The sequence below is a fragment of the Varroa destructor genome, unplaced genomic scaffold (genome assembly GCF_002443255.2).
Source record: "Varroa destructor unplaced genomic scaffold, Vdes_3.0 BEIS01000007.1, whole genome shotgun sequence".
Taxonomy (NCBI): domain Eukaryota; kingdom Metazoa; phylum Arthropoda; class Arachnida; order Mesostigmata; family Varroidae; genus Varroa; species Varroa destructor.
Genome location: NW_019211460.1, coordinates 38,135,940 through 38,151,650, shown reverse-complemented (window position 1 = coordinate 38,151,650; position 15,711 = coordinate 38,135,940). Strand labels below are relative to the sequence as shown.

Below are 15,711 nucleotides of genomic sequence, written 5' to 3'. Positions count from 1 at the left end.
TATATATATATATATATATATATTCTTTCCCTAGGTTCCCGTTCGCTGTTTTCTACACAATAACCTCAATTTCGGTGGCACTCAATGGACGAATTCAGGGTTGTGCGTTTTTCCGCACGTTAGTTGGCTTTAATGTCTTTCTATTCCGCAGGCGAGTCCAGTCGTCTGACTACCTTTCTCTATGTTGTAACAGCTGAATCTTATAGAGCCAATGGTGAGTGCTGCACTCGAGTGCAAAAGAGGCCACAACTACCGGTTTAACGCCGAGCCAAGGAAGCTGCTGGTCACAAAGCATGTAGTTAAGAGTTCTTCAGCCACTGCGGTAACGTGAATACTGACAGCCCCGGCAGCAGCAGCTTCAGCAGGAGGCTGCTTCAGATTCGGAGGGACCAATCACATAACTGCAAGGGTAAAACCACTGCGGTTTTCGATGTAGTTTTTCGTGTAGTTCATAAACAACTCGCAGAAGAAATCATTGTAACCATGCCGAATGCCCTTCTTTGAGAAATTCACTTAAGACAAAACGAAATAAAGCTTCTCCCGCTTTCTTTTTAAACAATCCAAAACCATAAGGTACCGTTTGCGGACCCCCTGCCTCGCACCGCAGGCGCCTTTCACGACGACAGCGGGAACATGACAGGGGCACTCGCGCAAAGAAAACCTTCCATTCACAAACATGCGCTAGTTTAGCTGCCTGTCTACCAGGCTCAACTGATTGCGTGCATCATGCTACAATAGATTACGATGGAGCACGATGTTTTGTATATGATAACGGCGAGACGTCGAAGTGCAGTAGAATGCATAAGCTAAGTTTCTCGCGACCGCTGGCTTTGTGCATTTCATGCTGCACCTTCTTCTTCTTGCCTTTTTTTTTCTATATTTCAAACCTTTGTTTCCCTCTCCCGTGGCGCTTCTATAGTCTTGACAGTTTTAGCGAGATCTGACCAATCGCGATTTCGTCGCATCGCCGTTTGCAAGAGAAAGAAAGAGAAAAGGGCGTTTAGAGGAGAGGGCAATGAAACTATGATGCGGCAGTAAAGGGCAGGAGAAGGAGACGGCGCAACTAGGAAGGCTAGCTTAGCTTTGGACCAGCCAGCCTGGATGCTCGGTCGCCGAGTTTGAGTCCTTCCCTCTGAAGATTCGGTACGATCTCGACTGCAGGTTAGTACTCCTGCCGCGGTTCTCAACCTTGTCAGGAGGCCAATGCCAAGAGCGGCGGGTTCTGTGCCCTAGATTCTACACCCGCGCTGCTGCAAGAACACAGCGAGAAATGGTGTATTACATAGAGGAGCAGAAAGAGCAATAAGACGGAGGCAACCACACGCCCCGCACCCACAAGCATTGAGGGGGATTTACTACAGGAGGCACACGGCGAAGACGAAGCGTAATGTCGCCAGTGGCAAAAGCGGTAACAGCGGAAAGGGAACAGAAGAAACCAGGTATACCCCTAATTTTCCCGTCGTGTTCCTACTTTTGCCGCCATAACCAGCACCATGACTACAGCTACTGCTGGTGCTACTGCTGTTAAGTCAGGCCACGTCGTAGTCGATCCTCAAACGAAGCTTCCAGTTAGTGAAGGTAACGATTACCCAATAGGCAGCAACATAGACCACACCCACATACCGTCACCCAGCCATCGAGGTGTACAAGAGCGACTTCATTCAAGCAGGGCAAGTCAAGCCGTAATAACATGCATGGTCGCCGAACAACCAGAAATGGAATTAGACTAGACCAGAGAAAATAGGACAAGTGCTAATCTAGCGAAACAAACCAATTTCAGCGACCTCATAACAGCTAACATTACACAACTACGTATATATACGACTCGTACCAATGATATAGTAAGTCGTAAATATTTGTATCGGTATCCGTGCGTTCTTACTTCAATTGCAAAAAGTAATAAGAACGGAACCAAGCAAAGTTGCCAATAGACTAGGTAATTCGGGGTTAAAAAGAGGTGGTTGGCCAAGCTGCAAAGCGAGGGGAGCGTTCAAGACTCGTCTATTCAAGCGTTCGAGGCCTTGGAACGGATTATCTGAGACGTCAGAGTATTATACACAGGTCTAAGAAAATGTTAAGGACCCACGATAAACGTTTTGTGTTGGAGCGCGTTGGGCAGCCGTTCCTAGGAGGCACGAAGAAATTGTGCTGATTTCAACGCAACTTCGTGAACTACTTCACTGTTGCACTGCCACCTGATTTCATGGCCCTTGCGATGTTTGCACCGAGCTATAGCTGAAATTGAGTCGTCAATAGGGTAAGCTAACAGACGTAGTAAATTTGTGTCCGCTAGCCGTTTCCACGTTAATGACCTTAGCGCTCACAGCAACCGGATTCATTGCATTAGCTTGGCATGGAATAAAGGATCCGTGTCGAATATAACGCTCCTCATGGTACTTACCATGGAGTTGGAAAATTGTGAGGTAATGTCGAGAGGATGCAATGGGAGGGCCCATCTGACCGACATCATGGTTAAATTTGCCGCAGGGACAGATGTCCCTGAATGCGTACTCCTGAACAGGCTTCCGCATCAAATCATAAAAATACCCCGATGTTGCGGATCGCGCGAGTTCAGGCTGTAGCCTTAATCATATTCGGCCCCTTGAGAAAGCCGGGCGAACATCAGGCATTTGAAAAAATTGTATGGTAGGTACTCAAACGCCTCTATATTGGCCCGCGCGTGGCCGCCGTGAGGGTTGCCGAAGTTCGAAGTCTAAAGGGCCGAACGAGTGCATGCATTCGAACATCTGCCCCCTTAAATGGGGGCAGATGTTCGAAAAAAATCTGCAATTAAAGAAGAGATGAGTCATAGAACACGCCGAGCTGCCGCGTACGCGCAACGCTCAATGGGTGTAGTCCCTGCAGAGGAAAAAGATTTTGAACAAACAGGACAGCTTACGTTGTGTTCCGAGGACGCTATGAAGAAGCTGTGCCCTCAGACAATCTCGCTGCAGCAAACCTTGGCCGGCTCTCAAATGGGTGTCCTTACATGGTTAAAAATTTGGCCTTTTGAAAGAAGAACTAATCCAGATTGCGGACTGTCCTAGACCGTATGTTGGACCACATATGTAGATAGTGTGGTCGAGTGTTGCAACGCGTACAAATAATACGTCAAGTCTTAGGTATTATTATCGCTATTGATATATAAGAATGAAATATCAAGCGAATAAATCACACTCGTGGGGCTATGAGTGCGCCATTACAACATATGTATAAACCTATGTGATTCGACTTTTTCCTAAAAAAGGCTTGCTTTTTATTGTATCGCCGCACAACAGGTTGCGCAAGGTTAATTAATCTATTTATTCTAGGTTCATACCTTTGTCACCTTTAACAGCAGGCTAAAGTTGTCTGCAATGCTCAATGCTATACGGTATTGAAGAAGAGTAATGTGATGTTGCCTCCGATTTCTGACTGTTTTTACCTATTGCCCATAATCTGGCCCTTTCCAAGAGCATTTAGTTAAGATTATTGAACTTGTCATAAGGATAACAGCTACAGCCGATCGCCTGTGCATGTCATCAACAATGATATTAGGAGATTGGCAAGCTTGGGCCCTCATTCAGGGATGAAGAGCTCAATCTTGGGCATGCCCCATATTTACAGACTACTTACTTTCGAAAAGATCTAGTAACGAAAGGACACCTGCTAAGGACCATCTAGAGATCTTTTACGATCAGCCGGCCAAGAGTCAGTCGTCATTTCGATAACAAACACCGTTCATCTATGACATTACCTTTACTTACCAACCTCTTTAATTATAATAACTACCAATTTATTTTAGTATCATGGTCCAGTCCAGAAAGTATTCAAATTCGGATTACAAGTAGATGTAGATCACACAGTTTTTAAAGTCTCAGCAAAGCTTGGAGAGGTTCCGTGAATATTCTATTAAGGCATTTATTTAAGTCTTAGAAAATCAAATATTGATAATGTCTCGCCCATCATAGTAGATATTTTATGGTCTTAAAAATTTCAATCACCCATAATTTTTTCCACAGGTTTGCTATATCGTGTGAAATACAAATGGCACAAAAAGTGTTTATGGTTTACCTTTACCATTGGTAGTGACATTGTTCAAAAAAATTAGTTATAAGATCAAAGAAATGCCATACACAAATTACTCGAATCATATTGCGGATTATTGTTCAATATATTGCTAATTATTTGCAATAACAGAACCGTAAGACGCTGTATCGATACTGCTGCGCCTACCTAAATTGAAGCTAACGCCCAGCTACGTCCGCCTCTAGCATCCCTTATGATCGCTGTTGCTTCAAAAACGCTAAAAAATTCGTGATCAGCAATAATGTCATTTCTATATAGCGAGCTATAGTAGATCGGTGAAACCATCGAATTAGATAAAGCTTTTATAACACAAAGTGATGATTGTTTGCTGATTTAGGCCTGTTGATTCGAAAATTCACATTAAATTACTTGCAACATCGACAGCAGCTTTTTCATTCACGTCTCTACCTGTATGCAAACGCTTGTGAACTGCATCCAGGCCAATTGGCAAGCCTATAGAATTTGCCTTGGCTGTGTGTTTTTGGTCAAATAGGTCCCAACGCAACATATTATATCAGAATGGTCAGCTGACGCCATATATATATGCGTACAGCATATAGCGGAAATACATAAGCCTTGTGAAACCTACAGACGCCAAGCTTTGAGCTGGCAACAATAAGCCCTTGGAATAAACGAGAAATATTATTGCTTACTGTAGTAATGAACGGTAATACCGATAGCAATAATATTATGGGCGATAAATGACGCTGATGCTTGAGAGCTAATAGGTGCGCAGTATCAGAATAACAAACGCACCTTTGTGACCGTGGCCGTAGGCAGCAGTCATGACAATATTCACTGTTTCTTATCTTCAACGAGGGTGCGGTAAGGGACCAGATGCTCCCAGTGCCAACAATCAGCGACGGTATCATCCACGTGTTACCGATTACTGCCATCACAATATCGTTACGCCGGCGCCCCCACTGTTCCTTTACCAGCATACCTGTCGCGGAGTGGTGCAAGCAAGGCCGGGTCAGGGGAGAAAAACGCGCGATGGAGCAAAACAGAAACCCGTTCAAGTTAGGGCGCCGCTCGACATTAGATCTAGCAGACGCAATGACGCATGTAGACCTCCTTCTGATCAACATCGGCTTTTTGAGCTAGAGACAGCTGCTAAAGACGGACTGAAGGCCGTGCTGGTTGTAGGCGAGGTAAAAAGAGGGTTCGGCGGCAGAGGAACGAAATGTCACGTACGAAAGGCACATGGAGGAGCCTGAGAAGGGGCGCGGCCGTTCTGTGGCAATGGTGTCGCTTTCGACCTGCTACGAAGAATGTGACTGAAATTTGATGGGTGGCAGGATGGCAAAGAAGAGAGAAAATGAACGCATGCCACGGTGGAGTGAGTCTTAGGGGTTGGCCTTCGATAAGAAGACTGTTAATGAAGAGTGGATAGAACAGATGCAAACGATTGAAATGATCGGGCAGAACAGGAGCTGTAGGAAGTTTCCGTAGCGGTAATAGCAAAGGTGAAAGAATAACATGGTGGAATTATGGAAGAGTAACAATTTTTACTCTTTTGCTACTCCTACTGCTGCACGACAGGAAAATACTAGCTTGTGCATGCATCAGATTTTCCGCTAGAGTGAGTTTCGTTTCTCCGTAATCCATCTCCCTTTCCGAGCTGTCTGGCCAGCTTGTACCGTTTGAAGCCCCTCTGTTCCCCGATCGAAAGAAATGCCTCTTAGCATTGCTTCTCTTCTTCGAATGAATGGCACACTATTTTCGCACAATTTTTTCAGCATTGCTGTTATGTTGGTCGGTGAATCGCTCGATGTTAGTAAGCACTGCCGAGTCCTTTGCCACCTTTAGGCACTCTCGGAAGCAGCTTCCACTTCCCTTTCTTCATTACTTAGAGCTGTTCAAGCTTCCTTCCTTCAAGATTAGGCAGGTGACTAGTCAGGTAGATAGCAGGAGCGAGGTTCGTCCGCTACAGACGGCACCGAGACAAGTCCTCTATGGCCGACGTTTGGTGTTTGTCATTTTCCGCTTTATCTTACAGCTACTGGAACGGTGCCAGCAATAAGAGATACAGTAACGATGCTACACATGGAACTAAAAACTGTAAACGTTCCGCTACCCCATTGAATTTGTTAGAATTCTCCTATTTTGGCAGCCGACAATTCTATGTCTGCCATTTGCGTAAGCGGCTGCTGATGCTTACGGCACAAAACGAGATGACCTTTTTCGATAATTGTAAGCTTTACGGATCTATGAATGACTAGCTACTCGTTTCCCGTAGAGCGGAGTTCGTGGACGACGCGGAGCGAAAAACGATGACTATCCACCTCCCTCCCCTACCAAATCGTAATATTCTTTCCATTGTCCTAATCCTTTTCTGGGCCTAGTCGGCCTACAAGCCGCCCTGCCGTAGCTACTATTCGCATCTAGCAATCACCGCTTCTACCCCAACAAGAAGTACTATTGCTTCTCGTAAAAAGCCACCAAATACCGAAACGGGCTTACTAGTCTGAATTGATGGTAGAATTCTAAATCAAGCGATACAATTAAGCAAAATTGCTGTTATTCTGAGAAAGCCTAAAGGAATCTCTAGGGAAATCTAGAAATCTACGGGGAAGAAAATATCTCAAGCTGTGGAACTTAATTGTAATGGTGAATGATGCCTGAAGGTGCCTGATGAAAAAAAGGCGTAATAAAGAATCTTAAACAGATACAAGATGGGAATACACAGTAGAGCATAGTTGACAGCAGCAAAAGGCCACATAATACGACTAAGTAAGAAAGAATAGAATTTGACTTCAATTCTCGACAGGTACGATTCATTTTTGAGCGAAGAATATGGCCCGGAAGCTTTTTGGAGATCTTGCTTGCGTAGCTCATTGGTCTGATTAGAGCGTTTAAACATACACAGTAATATATATTGAGAGTGGCGACGCTGGACTTTATGGTGTGGAGAAGCTCATGGCAGACTGTCAAGAATAGTAAAAATACGCCTGATGTATAGAATTAAATAGACTGAGTATTCAGAATTAGACCACAACCGTAATAAAATTTTAGCAGCATTATGGATTAGCTTGTCTATAGTAGCCCACAGTCTTTTCTCTGTCGTCGGCAGACGCTTATTTGACTCATTATTTATATCACATTAGCAGGGATAGAAATCCAGCTTTATCGGCATTCTAGTCCTTTTTCCCACTATCTGTGAAGTAAATAATTAGCCAAACTTGGCCTAAGTACAAGCCGAGGTCTGACTATTTGTCCCGTCTACATTCCCTCGACAGATGCGTTTACCCCCCAAAAAGTATCATTTTGCTTCCGTGTTTACCTCCATTGTAGCATACGATGCTCCCGCTGCTAACGGCAAATCAACATAAGTCATATTTAAAACACCTGATGGGTCCACAATACCTAGCCGATTTCGAGAAATAAGACTACATATGCCCACTTTTCATGACTGCAGTAGTATGAGATAGTGCAATATATTGAGTATAATATAGATCATATTTGTTATTATGTTAAATAACGTGGCTGGTAGTGCGCATAGGCTACGCAGGATTACTTCCCAGCTCACCGCCCACAAACGCAATAGTCTAACAATTCATAAAGCACCCTATATAATTAATTTTGCCCCACTAAACACCAGATATATCAAATCCACAATATAGGAAAGAAAAAAAACCCTCGAATAGATTAGATGTAGACAACCGCTACCGTCAATTTTTGTAAATACTGACGAGGTCATCCAGTGGGGCCACTTTAGGTAGGATTGGATATAAGGACGAATGCAACCCTTCGAAATTAAACGACATATTTTTAATTAAGACCATCCTAATGAAAATTTCTTTAGCCATAAAGACACTGAAACGTGTTTCATTTAACAGCGTAACGTGCGAATTGGTGCTACAATCAACGCGAAATTCTATGTCAACGTTCTTCGTTTATACAGTCGTACGGTTAGTTTCTTTAATTAAACGAGCTTTTGTTAAGTTTAAGCGCTGCACGTTGCATGGACGACATCATCATTAGACTTGCACGAACAGCTTGTCTTCTGACTGAGGTACTCTTAAGCAACCCACAATAACGACTACAAACTATTCCAAACATTGGTACCGCACCCCTTCCACCTAATTACAGACTAGGTCTCAAAGGTTCTAAATCTTCGACGCGCACACTATGCAAGCGTATCTTAATATACATATACACACGTTTTCTATGTAGGCCAGCAGCAGTAATAGGCCTGTCCTTTCAGTAGCTTCAACTAGCCACTTCACAGAATGTTATATGTGGAATTTATACTGGGTTCTTAGATGTCGCTGACAGTGGGCCGCATGGATTCTGCTGTCCTTAGTTCACAATGAAATGGTAACATTCGCGAGTGGCATCTCCGCCTTTCACTGAATGAGAAATCTAACGTAATGGCCGTAAACGCGATGGCTTATGCCCTTGCCGCTCGGTTCGCTCGTTTTTAGCATTATACTACTATTGTTACAGATTTGGTATAACTAGCGGTGGTTCATAGAGTTCGGGATGTTGTAGTGGTACCTCGAGGCTTCTTGTTGCGCGATATTCTTAGACAGCTAAAGCCTTGTCGAGCGTTGCCACTGGTTATAGTGGATCCCTATTGAGCGGGTCTCAAAAGAGACCTCCCACAAGTCGGCTTCAAAGGAAAGCAGCCCTATTTTTTTTCATGTCCTTGCTAAGGTATTCAAAGATATAGTAGTTCTATAGCGATGGCAATGTTCGGTACCTCGAATACGACGTAGCTTGTTATCAGGTAAGGGCCGTTACGGATATTTACTATCCGAAGCCTCTTACGAATGGATATTGGCCCGCATACAATGCTGGTCTGCGACATAGACAGGTAGTTTCAGCCCCGTGTATTCTTATAGAACTCTAATGCATCTTGTAAGGGTGTCTGCAATTAAATAGGCAAATCGTTTTGAGGCAATGCCAGTTTCACCATAACGCCACTCGAAGGCACCTGCTATAATACAAGGAGCATTAATTCATTAGTTGTGTTATAATGTAAAAATTACTTTCAGTTATAGTTAACGGTACATCGGATTCTAATTTAGTTTTCCTCACGACTTAATACACTTACTGCGCTATATAATTAGCTATAGTTAAATATAGCACTAGTAAACAGCCTAACATCAGCACGGCGCAATATATGACGTTTATTAATAGTTATTCGCTCCCTAAACCTCAGCTAAAAGTGTGCCCACAACCAAGCTGTCAGGAATCTGTGAGTTGAAGAAGATACAGATAGGCATAAGCCTGATCTTGATAAGATTCAATTGAGTGCTTCCCAAGGAGCAGAAGCACTTTGTCGGTTAATCACCAATTACAGTTAGGACCACGTAGATTGCTTTTACAAAAGGTAGTTAAGATACTTAATAGCTAACTGGGCTTTTGGGAAAGATTTGCGGCTGTTCTATGTGTGGTACGTACTGACACGTGCCACAGTTAATGCAAGCTGTCAACAGCTAAAGGCTTTTGACAATTCATTACCTCTCTCTCTCTCTCTCTCTCTCTCTCTCTCTCTCTCTCTCTCTCTCTCTCTCTCTCTCTAATAGAGACACGCATAAATTCATCAAAAAAAAATTGAAACCATCACCTGGGTTATTGTTAAATATTTTCAAGCCACATCGAATTCCCTATGAGTGGGCTATATGTGTAGGGACAAGCTTATACATCTTCTAAATTCGCAATGCAAGCCGTGATTAAATGGGCCGAGCTAACCTAGCTTAGGTGTCTCTTTGTGCACCCGAATAGAAAACGAATGCCGAACGCTTCTTTCAAAAGGCTGCTGCTAGATCCAGAGAGCAACAATCAGGACATCAGAGCCCCAAGAGGTTGTTCGTACGTAACGGCACAAAAGGCACCTTGTTTCGCGATAAAAAACGATGCGTCAACAAACACATTTTCAACATCACTATGATTGCCCAGGACAATTCTTGTCTTTTTTTTCTCAAGCCAATATCTGGCTGGCGCTGCTTTTTTGGCGTAGGTGGATCATCCCAAGCCTAGAACCGCCGGGACTTTTCCATCAAAAGACATTCTGTCGTTACCTAGTGATACAACAGCTGGCACTGAAGAATATCTATCCCAATATTTGATAACAGTGTGGCATATGCGGCATTTAAGAGCTGGTATGAAGATAAATTCCCAGAGTTAAAGGGTTACATAGCTATTCCGGGCAACATAACACACCTTGAAACAGATTCCTTTTTCGTCTCTAGGCCGTACTTGTAATAGATCTACATTAATCAGTTCAGGTGCCTGTGTAGACCTTGAAAAAAGCCTATTAATTAAGTTAGAACCTGCTTAAGTTAATTTTGGGAGTACCATCTTTAAACGACGTGTGCGATTTCTGCCAGTTATCCATTTTAGTCTTATAATTATATCTAATCCGTAATTGACTTAACTGTGAAATCTTTAAACGTTTTTTGTCCTATAATCTAGCTGAACTGTGGCGGTTAAAAACTTAATAAAACATAACTGCAACTTTACAGCTTTCAAGCGTAGCTAAATACCAACACATGGTGACAACGGTGTGGTGAGCGCATTCGATAGTGCCGTTGATTTTAACGTTGGCGTTGACGAGCAAGCACATTGGTAATTATATCGCTCGTTTGGTAATTCATCACTCGTTTAAAGAGTACAAAAGTTCTGCATGAACGACAAATACAATGTGTCCTACGATCGATCTAAGGTCAACTATTTGGGCTAAAAAAAAATACAAACTATAGAACTGAAGAGAAATTGCATATTTTAAGGCGCCTAGCCCAGGACGCAGGCATATAACTTAAACACGAACTTAAAAAATGCAAACTTAACATCTTAAAACACAAACTTAAAAGAAAACGAGTCGAAAATTTGTCTTTACAATTGTTGGCATTATTTTTCCATTCGAGTTAGACGTTCCCCTATACTCGGTTTTCTAACGAAATCATTTCTGACCGCACCGAATTTCCATCGCATTAAATAAACCTGGCTACACTAAACAGTCTTACTAGCTCACCGGCTACCTCGGACATAGATGCCATCTATTCATCCATGGCTCACTAGAAATTTGGACGTCCGCTTCGTCCATAGTTAGTCGACTGGAAAGACAGCAGTTTGCGCATTCTAAACAAATCGATTTAATATATATAAAAAAAAGAAGAGATTTATCTAAGAATGGCAAATCGTAGCTGATAAATGACAACTGTGTTAACAGTGTTGCTTCTCGTGTACAGGTGCATGCGTATAAAAAACGTATGACATTGTTCCGTCGTTTTTGCAAATCATTTTCTTAAATTTTGCTGTTAATTTTACCTTCGATCGAACGGCCTACCGTATCGTTTCCATATTCACAAAACAACTGTGTTCGATAACAATTATTCTTCAAAAATCATTTACAATTTTAATATGCTTTCAAATATACGTGTGATGTTTATGAGTTGAAAGGCTCTATGGTGATATCTTAATTAAAGTCTATATTAACAAGATTTATCACCCAAAACAAATAACGGTTAACCTGACAGGCGGATAGAACCGCTATTACGACGACAATTGAACGTTCGAATTGGTTTGTTGCTACAATGGAACGGTTTGCGTTGTCGAAACAAATGGTTTGTAGAAGCTTTTTACGACGACGAGAATAACGTTTACCAATGGCCAATGCTACTATCGGCAGACAATGCTGTACAGTGTTGTATAGCACGCATTGGCTGTTCTGAACATAGGTAGCACTCTTCAACTGCCCCCTTCCAATACCCGTTGCTGCCTTTGCTGATAGGCTAATCATCGATCTGAAAAGCCGACAGCTCTTCTGTCCGCTGACTGTGACTTAACCTCCTTTGAGTACCTTTCTTTTGGGGTTGTGTGAAAGGTAAGGTATACTTTAAAAACAAAAGTTACTTGGAAACTAACACTAAAACAATAATCAGTTGATCAGAAAATGTTTGAATCTATCTTTTTAGATTGTTATATCTAGCTCTTCTTGTACTAACGAAACTTAAGGCAATTTAGGCGTAAGTAAATTGCGCAGGTAAATTAAAAGGGCTTAAGACAAAAATAAAGGCCCTCCAGCCGCATCGAATGCTAGTTTTTAGGTGCAGCGAATCCTTTCGAGGGCATTGAAACACTCTCTCTCTCTCTCTCTCTCTCTCTCTCTCCCTCTCTCTCCACGTATATCTATCTGTGAAATTAATTAGTTTCGTTTCCGATTCTGTTCATGCTTCCGTACCTATGAAATATGGGATACGTTACAGCCAACGTACGTATCTTTCTTTTATAGGTTTTCGCCGCGATCGTTATCATGTTGAAGCTATGAAAATTCAAGCCATAGTTCATACCAACAAGGATGTTCTACTTTTTTTCCATTTTGATGAGATCGCGACGTAATTTCGATATTATCGTGCAATGACATGGCTTCCGTTCCGTCATTGCTGCTGCCGCTATAGGTCCATTAGCGATAACTGTTGCGATTGCTTTTACGTGCTTATTATGCATTAAATAGAAATGATACCGGTAAAAGCCGACTAAAACGTTATACGCCAACCTAATTACCGCTTACAATTGACAGTGGAAAATTGCCATAGAAACAATAGAGGTCTATGCATTAATAATTTCTTTAACAGACCCAATTCGATTATTTTGGCGCGTAACCATTTGACGATAGCAGACGGTAAGAAATTGACTAGTACCATACTTAAACACCATGCTTAGATACACTTTAGATTGTTAATTTAAGTTTCATTGCACCGCCACACAACAAAAAAATTATACACTAATGGCATTTATTTGATCAAAACTTCACTATCGGTTCGTAAAGCTTTAACTGATGTATCTAAAATCGATAAACTTAGAATAGGGCATTTAATATCTGTCATCGTCCACATAAATATTCTATAGTATACGTATGTCTAACGTCGGGACGATATCCCTTCAGTACAATTTAATTGGCTAACATTAATTATAGAGATCATGTCACTGTGTTCGTCTGTTTCGAAGTAGAACATACAGACGCGCCATTTCTATCACTTCTGCCTAGGGAGCAAATATAAACACAATAGTAAAAAAATAATCTTATGCGTCCAAAAAATAGCTTAAAAAACACATGAAGTATTTCGCGTTACGCTTGTTCTGAGAGACGTGTGTATGTGTATCAATGCTAGACCTGAAATTTGTTCCTGGCTGTGTCCAGGAACAAAATCTGATTAAGCGTTTTTACCCCGGGGAAATTCCACCTTCAGCGGGACCGTGTGACGTCAACATCTCTCACTAAGACATAATGCGTTCACTTCAACAAGGACAGGAACTTTACTTTTTCGATGTTGGAGCTCACGTAAGTAATTGGAAGACTTAATTAATGTTCCGCACCACCTTGGCTAAGTATCTGCTTTAGAGCAGATTTAGATTGACATAGGTCTAGTGATATAGAAGTATAGGGGTTTTTTCATGGTACTATAATTTTGTATTTTTTTCTTAGAATTTTCTTTTTTGTCAAATATAGACGGGCGTAGGTTAGGTGGAAGTAGTAATTCAGTGTTAGTGTATGTACCTTCGAATCCGCCATCTTGACATGTTCGAATCTTGAATAGCAAACGAATGTTCTAAGTATTGGTCCACTGTGTATATGAAAGATATCAATACGCATTATGCCTCACAGGTTAAAAAAAACCCTTTTCATGCAACTGGGTGTTGTTTTTCCTGCCAAAATCTGTTACGTTTTTCAAGCCGAGCGACGATGTGAGAGAGGTCTCTAGACATAAAGGCTTCTCTGCCTCTTCTTTGTATTATACATAACTGGTATCAATATTGGTACTAGAAATGCTTTCGAGGGGCTTGTTCGTGCCGAACTCAACTTTCCTTCAAGCAATATCGACCGTGTCATGGGACCGTTCAGCCTGGAAGTGGCCTCTGTCAGGCCAGCGATACTTCGTGTTTATTGGAAGGCCGCAGTGGCATCGTTTGACCATCCTTTTGTAGCAATTTCGCTACTGTAACATTACTGCTGTTGCTGTTTTCCGAAGCTTTGCTAATTCAAAGATTGGAGAGCAAAGTAGTTTTTTTGCTACTGGTTTTGCCGCGAACGTGACTTATAACATACGCAAAGTGACTGCTACGTACCGGGCGAAAAACGGGGAACGAATGTAGGTAAAGGGGTAGTATCCGTTTGCCCCCAAGTAATGGATAACAATAACGGCTATCGGAGACCATGGTCCGTCTGTTTGTCTGTCCAGCTATCTAATGTTGCTGCTATTACGATCTGTGCTATACTCACAAACCGACTGTACGTGCATACGGGTTGTGCCTGCTACTTCGATTAAGCCAAATGATTTACCCTCTCAGCCCTATAGCCGCCCTGAGGCTCTACATCTTTCTATATATATATATATATATATATATATATATATATATATATATATATATATATATAACTGCATGACTTTACTAAGACCGCCACCAAACAAAAAGACGCTAGCGGACCCCAATGCATTATTCCCTGCTCTCGATGCTTAGTCGTAAAGAGCGTCTGTAGTTATTACTCGAACACATATATTAATTAACAGTGGTGGTAAAACCGAAGAATGTCCAATAACAAAACAGGTTGTAATAATGATGGTCCGATGAGAATTACTGCCGAAGCAACAGCGAGAGAAGTTCAAAATATAGCTATCCTATCTTACGTTTTACTGGTACAGTTTCCGATAAGCTGGCCAGCCGTGCTAAACCCAAGAAAAACATTAAAGAAGAGAGACACAAATGATTAGTAAGCGATTTGTCCATTAACTCAACCATCAGCATCATTTATTTCAAGTCTTCTGGGAAGAAATATCTCTGTAGTAGCTAATTAAATAAATCTTTCAATTTTCTGAACCTGCTCACTGTGTCCGCTGCGGCCATTTTGTTCTTAAAAAGATGATAAAACGTTGTAGAACGTACGTTTATGTATTTATCAGTAAACGTACGGTAAGTTCCAGTCTCCGACCGATCAGCCTGTGCCGATATTGCACGCACTCAACAACTACTGCAGGCAAGTTTGAAGATGAGAACGAAACTAAAGGCCGGGACTGAGGTTACGGGATCCGTTTGCGTCACCCGCATTACTGGCACTGATAAAATAATAGCGTAGATTAAACAAAAAACCGGATACTTTCAACCGGTGATATACACCGAAGACTTGGCACGTTTTTACCAGTACGGTTCAAGCCAGCAAGGCGTTAATCCTGCTTATTCCTCAAACATGACACAGTTCCCTTCCATGTCGAGATTTTCGAATTAACATAGATATAGCTAAGTTAAACAATAGCGCAAAGCTATCGATTTATATATGAAGGCCTATGCGGTTTTCATCTAAACCGATAGCAGACGTACTCTCTGCCTCGTACTCACTAGATTAGACAAGAGCAAAAAAACAAATAAAAATGTTGATATTTTTAGGGATTTTAAGGTTAGATGCACACACAATCTTCGACCTACACAAATATTTATCTTCTAGAGCCTACAAGATCAACGTGTTAACGCAGTAATTAAATAATTATGAGTAATTAAATAACGCCTTTCAAAAAGATTGTATCCCTTGTCGCAATTATGAAAGGGCAATTGAGACTGAGAACAGAACAACCATAGAACACGAGCAATGCTTTACCGTGCGAAGTCGCTAGACAAGAACATAGGCGCAAGGGAAAAACT

At 41.8% G+C, this 15,711-nt stretch overlaps 2 protein-coding genes across 8 annotated transcripts in view; one reads left to right on the top strand and one right to left on the bottom strand.

The window, feature by feature from the left end:
• The window catches only part of LOC111254632 (uncharacterized), a 160,445-nt gene that overhangs the window by 101,029 nt on the left and 43,705 nt on the right, over positions 1-15,711 (top strand). The gene's annotated exons all lie outside the window — the stretch shown is intronic.
• The window catches only part of Nckx30C (solute carrier family 24 member Nckx30C), a 129,499-nt gene that overhangs the window by 107,960 nt on the left and 5,828 nt on the right, over positions 1-15,711 (bottom strand). The gene's annotated exons all lie outside the window — the stretch shown is intronic.